The sequence below is a fragment of the Lactuca serriola genome, chromosome 8 (genome assembly GCF_051521515.1).
Source record: "Lactuca serriola cultivar US96UC23 chromosome 8, Lser_US96UC23_V15, whole genome shotgun sequence".
Taxonomy (NCBI): Eukaryota; Viridiplantae; Streptophyta; class Magnoliopsida; order Asterales; family Asteraceae; genus Lactuca; species Lactuca serriola.
Window position 1 is genome coordinate 643,753 of NC_136415.1, and position 7,350 is coordinate 651,102.

Below are 7,350 nucleotides of genomic sequence, written 5' to 3' on the forward strand. Positions count from 1 at the left end.
GGAAATTTTGTCGAGACAAGCATGCCTCTATCTGATTTACATAATACTACCGTTCCTATGTTTTGTTTATTGAGTTTGTGTTCGATTTATGCTCATTTGGTTGTATACTATTTATCGACTCGAGTTTAACAAAACTGATCTAGATTTGAGTTCCATCCAAATCAGCTTTATGATTAAGACGATGGTGCTTGAAATCCTAATTTCAAATGAGATCAAATTAATAACAAACAAGAATTGCATTTTATACCCGACAAAAGAAGTTCAAGATCGTAACTTTCTTTTCACTTGTTACCCTCTTTTTCTCTCCGATTCCAATTATGATGACGGTTTTAGAATCCATGCTTTTCTGTGAACCGGGAGTAATACATAATAGTTTCAAATCATCAACATCTGTCACCCCGACTCTTGTTCAGAAACACAATCGACTCCTGTACTTCGTAAGACTTCAACTTGAGTTACCACTCAAGATTGCTCCTTGTTGACCATGAGTGTTTTTTTTTGTCTCTTGAAAGGATTGTTGTTAGGAATCGGTGATGACCGTTTGGCAGGAATTGCATCATCTCCGCTTAGAATATTCTTCTTTAATGGAGAAATCAAAATTTTGAGGCTCAAATCACTTAAGCATCTCCGTTCTTCTACGTTCACCTTAGGCTTCGTTTCCTGTTCCATCAATGAAATTCCCTGTTTGAAACTCAGATTATGAGGTAAGGATTCAGATGGTTTAGTTAGTTGAGCATTAAAGGGCTTCATTGTAGAAAGATCCAATCGACCTTGAGCAATTGCAGTAGCTTGAAAGGAAGACATTTCACTGACTATAGTTAAGGAGGACAAATTTGGTAAAACCCAAAATGGTTGAAATTGGTGATATCAATAAAGGATACTGTCCTAGAAAATCCAACTCATTACACAACTCGTTTACAAGCGATTCTGGAATAGGTGTCAAGTGTTTTAGCCTTTTTGAATCTGCATCATAGCTGCATGCAGAGGATGTAAGAAACAACCATATTATGATATTGAATTATTGATAAGTAAAACAACGTGAAAATGGCAACTGATAAAAAGGTTACATAGATTCTTGCATGATGAAAAACAACACATGCTTCTTTGAAAGATTTAAAGTACTCTTGAGGCATTTGATTTCCTTTCTCATATTTTAACATGGACAAAACCTGCACAATAGTTATGCTCATAAAGATATCTTTCAGAAATACATACACGCAACTGAGTAGGTCTATAAATTTGTATATAATATGCTTACACGTGATAAGTTGCGATACTTGGATACCAAAGCATAAGCTTTTGAAATTCCTATTCCTGGCACTGATGGAAGGAAATCACATCCAGCTAGACCACACATACCTACACAAATACATATTCCCTATAATCATTAGTTTCAGCGGAAGGAAAAAAGAGTATTTGTTTGACATTTTTTATTTTTACCTGCGAACAACTCTTTATCAAAATCTAGGAAAGAAGGTATACGTCTCACAGAACCTAAAACTTTGTCTAAGGCTATCTCTTCCCCATTGCCATATCGATCCATCTTGAAAACAACCTTATAACATTAACATCAAGTTCAAATGTTAAAAACTAAGAAACAAGTAATTGGTCTATTTTTGTAAACAAGTTCTTACAGAGGAGCAACCACAGGCTAGCAGATCACTATCCTCTAATATAACTGCAGCAATGCCACATTCTTCTACATCAAGAGTGGAATATGCAAACTGTGCATCTGCCTCGTATGGAGCTACTACAAACTCAATATTCTCTGACTTCCGAAACTGGAAATTTGGAAATTTTTAGAGGCAGATTAATAAATAATGAGTAATACAAGATTTTTATACAGATAGAATGACAAATAAATATCGTACCTCAATAAGTTGGTGTGCCATGGATGGTGTAATACTTATTGCTCTCTGCATTTAAGAAAGATGGCTCTCATGGCATTATTTGATATGAAATTATGAATACTTATCAGTGTAAGTAGAGGTCAATTTTTTAGTACCTGGAACATCTCTGTTGCAGCATTAATATTACCCTCTTTGAGCTTTGCCATTACTAAATCACGGTTGCCTTTCCTTTTACTAAGAGAAATCAAATATGGATGAAATGGTGTTACTATATCTTTAAAAATTGTGTTAAATCTAATGCAAAGTTTTAAATAGTAGTATAACTTACTTGTGTCTATCTTGCTCAGTGAGGGACTTGCAGGGGATGTTACAACCATCAAAAAACTAGCATTGGACTAATGTTATGATGACGAAGCAAATTGATGCGATGCATATAGTAGTTTAGGTACTGTGACATTTTGTCTCCTTCCATATTCAAACAAAGCTCCATACTACATGAATATGCTGTTTGTTTTTCAACAAAAACAAAGCTCTATTAAACTTCATTCATTGCAAAATTGCAGTATACAACAAGTATAGTAATGGATTAGACTGATTCCATGTATAATGTGATAGATTAATCACATTACTGCGGCCAATTTAAGAAATGACTAAACCACCATTGTGAAGCCACGAATAAGCATCGATACCTACCTGTACAAATCGAGAATAAAAATAATTACTCTGATTCAATTGTTAACTGGTGGAAATAATGAAACATGAGATCGATTTCACGTACGCGTTTGGCAGCATATTTCTTGATGTCAACGGGCTCAACGTAGGGTTTCATGAATCTTAGAAGATCTTTGATACCCATTTCCTTGTTGGTTTTGATGAACGATGCCGCCTTCCGATTGGATGGAATCACGAGAAGAACAAGGATATGTCGTATGTAGTGAGAGAATCATGCTCTGGCCTTTCTGTACGGCGATTGAAGCTTTTACCGTAGAAAAGTCTTTTTAAAATTTTGATGGGAAGACTCCCGCGAACTAAAATCAAGAGCAAGTTACATAATTGGTCCTGTTTTATAGTAATTTTTTGAATCAAGTCAAGTGTTTTCGATTTTAACACTCATTGTCCCTTAAAAACTTATTTGTCATGTTTTTGATCCCTATGTCGTTTAACTAAACAGAAAGACCGTAAAGTCTATAAAAATGACAAATTTACTCTTATCATTCGATATTTTGTCCCCCTCTTCCTCTTACCATGATAATTACAGCCACTATCATGGACCAAGGTTTTGGAAATTTCCAAGCCCTCTATAGAACGTTGGAACAATCAATAAAGGTCAGAAAGAATCCGTAGAGATCGAGAACACACTATAAGAACATGAAAGACGCTAGCGTATTAAGAAGCACCTAGAGCAAAATGGAACGACTGCAATCGGGACAATAGAGGACGCAAGAATAATACGGGAGATTTGGAATGTCCAAGAATTCTCTAGGACATTGTAGAGTATTAAGGAACATTATGGAAGCCTTATATAGTAGTTTAGATCTTGGTAGATAGATCTAAAATATTTAAGAGACTACGGGATCTTAAAATTCCAATGAGGAGGTGAAGGACCCTATAAATAAGAGGAGGGCTTATTTGCCCAACCCATTAAGAGTTACCTTGTATACTTGAGACTTAGACTATGTTTGGCGGACTAGCTGTTAGCTTAAAAGCTAGCTGATGGCTGAAAAGCTAGCTGTTAAATAAAAAGCTAGCTGATAGCTGAAAAGCTAGCTGATAAAAAATAACGTTTGGTAAACTAGCTGAAATATATAAAATTACATAAAAGGACATGTAAGAATATGTGTTTCTATAATTAATTAAGGGGTGTATTTGGAAAATTAAAAAAAAACTCCTAAAAAGCTAGTCTAAGTAGCTTTTCAAAAAGCTAACTTATCAGCTACTTTTTGGCTTACCAAACACGACAACATAAAAAAACTCGAAACAAGTATGTATATTAGCTAGCTGTGGCGTGCCAAACACAGCCTTAGAATTAATATACATACTTGTTTCCTTGTCGAAATTTGTAGCCTTGGTTTCTTACTTGTTGGTTCATTAGTATAACGTCCCAAATTTTCACCCAAAATTTTCATTTTTAAAACAAACGTAATAAAAAAAAACCATTTTTCCAATGTACAATAAAATAACCATTTGTTCCAAAACATTACCACATCATTTCAAAATCATAATAATAATAAAAAAATAGTAATATCATATCAACAGAAGTCTCTAAAAACAAATCCATGGATGAGATACAGTCAGGTCGTGCCATTCCCCTTTCTACCGGAACAACTTGAAAACATTTACATTTAACGAATAAACACAAATCTTAGTGAGTTTCACAAGATACCAAATACTCATGTGAATGCTAAGTGTGACATCTCCAAATTTCGCGTTGAAATAAAACTTTTTCTCTATGCTTATGTAAAACAAAGTATCATTTTTAATAATATATTAGCATGGAATTTGTCCCAAAACATTTTGATTGTAAGATGAAATCAAAAACATTTTCAAAGAAACGTTTTTCATTAATATTAAAAACTTTGGATGTTAACATCGATACAGAAACATAAGCATAAACTAGTTATTACAGGTCTTACAACTGTTTATAAATGGATTTAAACTCCTTAAATGTCTAAACAGATTTAAAATCATTATCCTTGTCTTCGTATTGTTACCTATGATACAAAGAAACTGAGTGAGTCAGGTTTGAGAGTCTGATGAGCACATAAGGTTTTCAACCCACAACAATATAATTAAAATATTTTAAATATATTTCACACCAAACAATTAAAATGATTACTCATTCTCTTTATTCTCACTCCCTGATCCTAAAATGATGAGCTTAAGGGGCATATCCTAAAGGATCACTGTAAACAAGGCAACCATGGGGGATAGAGTACAACGAATGAACTCATATTTCATTAACACCTACATGTAATGAGTCTGCTAGTGTTCTACACGACTGTCTAGAATACTCAGTGGTGGTCATCTATACTTTACTAGATCACTAGTCACAGTTGTATAATAATAATATAATGGCCATGACCTCACAACATTATTTTAACTTTCATAGCTCTTCTCTACCCAATACGATTTAAGTATGATATTTAAAATAGATCAATACTCTATCAATATATAACTCCGGTACACAAAAATCCATTCAAGTTACTTTATCTAACATAGATATCATAATTTACACACGTAATAATTAAGCATTTAAACACTACATATCTATGTGTAAGATGAATGTAATTATGCATTCACTTGTTATGTGTGGATGATTTGTGGGAAAGTTAGTCATTCGCCTAGCAACTTAGTTTTCCCTTTTAAACAATAGGTTTTCTAGCAAAAAATCTGAAACTGTGCGGGCAAAACATCGATATTGAAAGCTCTATTTCGTCGGGCTCTCTGATGCTCCATAGATTTGCTACTTACACTTAAAAACTCCTATAGTCGGGCCTTAGAGTTGTGAGAAAATTTTGAGAGAAAGTGGGATGAATTTGTGTGAATAATGAAAAAAATGAGATTATTTATAGGTTGATAAGGGTGACGCGTCATGTCATCTCCATCCTTTTGAGGTGCCACATGTCACGGTGTCATTTGGCTATGTCATTAAGTCGATAGAAGCATGTGACTGTTCTAAGGCCACATGTCACTCTCCGGGCGTGCCACGTCTTTGTTATTTGGTAAAATCTTGAATCTTTGAAAAACATAGTTTTTCGCATACGAGCTCTGTTTTTGACATTCTTTATATCCTCAGTTTCATATCAACGAGTACTATAACTTTCCTTTATATTTTTTTTGGATAATTCGCACTTTACTTTTATGTTACATTTTATGAAGATTACATTGTAAAAAGGCTTTGCAAAATTCATAACTTCATCATACGAACTTCGTGCTCAACATTCTATATATCAACGGATTTGTATTTTCAAGGACATCAATTCTCATTTATATTGTTTTGGCTAAAAAGTAACCGACCTTCATTTCACTTTTTATGACACACATTTTTGTGTCGGGTTGAATGTGAAACTCTGAAAAATCATAACTTCCTCATACAAAGTCAGATTTTGGTATTATTTATATCTACAGGATCATAATCGTGATTAATACGACTTTCGTTTAGATCATTTGTCCTAGATAATCTTTTATTTTTAAACGTTTACTTGGCCTTAGTTATTAAGTTTTAAAATAAGTCTTTTACACATATATTATATACACATAATATTTGTCCAATTTCCACACATAATATATATATATATATATATATATATATATATATATATATATATATATATATATATATCACGTTCATATAAACACATGTATATTCAAATAATTCTCTTTCATTTATTTATAAGAAGTTTACAATTATCGATAGACGTAAATACATATTTCTTCAAGAGATGTCTAGCGAGAAACGTGGACGTTACAATTATCTCCCTCTTAGGATGATTCCATTCAGTAAACAGATGTGGATAGCGACTCATCATATCACTTTCTATTTCCTAAGTAAGGTTTGGCCCGGTCGTATGTTTTCATCTCACAAGCACTTTGTTTTTCGATCAACAATCTCTTCAGGTTCTTCAACTAACATTATGTTTTCATGGACTCTTTAATTTAGAAAGTGGAATCATGTTGGATACTTCTCCCAATATTTTTCTTAGGTAACAAACATGAAAGGTGTTATGAATGCCTTCCATCTTGGCCGGTAACTCCATCTTGTACGCTTGGTGTAACATCCCGACTTCCAGGTATGATATTTATTCCTTAAAAGACAAATTCTCCTCGAAACTCGTCGAGTTGATGGCCTCAACTCGACATGTTGAGGGCTTTTGGGCCGTGAATATTTTTTGACCAACTCGATGAGTTGGTAAGGAAAAACTCGACGAGTTCGTGGTTGATTAAGAAACCCTAATTTTTAGGGTGTTGGACCCTATTTAAAGGCCTTGTACCCTTTGGGTGGCCTCCTTATCAGTCTGCCCTGTCCAGAAAACCCTAGTTCGCGCATCCTCTCCCATATTTGTGTGTGTGAGCTTGAAGAGTGATTTCTTGGTGTTCTTTTAAAGGAGATTGAGTTTGGAAGTGTCTAGATTGAAGGGAAGATTTCAAATCCAGAAACTCTTGAAGTATTGTAGTTCTTTTGAGGTAAAAAGTCAACAACATGCTTATCTATTCCTTAGATCTCTTCCTTGGAAGTTTATTGTTATATTTGGATCATTTTGGGATTGTTCTTGGGGTTGAGCATTTTATGAAGTTATCACTTCATATCTGGACGTTTTGTGGCCTCTTTAGGCTTAAAGTTTTAAGCTCTATCAAGTTGTAGTTCCCTTCATGCCTTAGGTACCTTATTAATCCTTCTTTGAGTTTTGGAGCCTCTCGGTAACATGCATGGATGTAAAGTTAGCAACTTTACGTGGTTTTCCAGCTCTTTGGTATTAGATGTACATTTTAAAGTATTAGA

The 7,350-nt window shown here is 34.0% G+C and overlaps 1 pseudogene; it reads right to left on the reverse strand.

Annotated features, from left to right (window-relative positions):
• Window positions 1-462: 462 nt before the first annotated feature.
• On the reverse strand, window positions 463-2,706 carry LOC145065634 (exonuclease 1-like; annotated as a pseudogene).
• Between the last annotated feature and the right edge of the window lie 4,644 nt (window positions 2,707-7,350).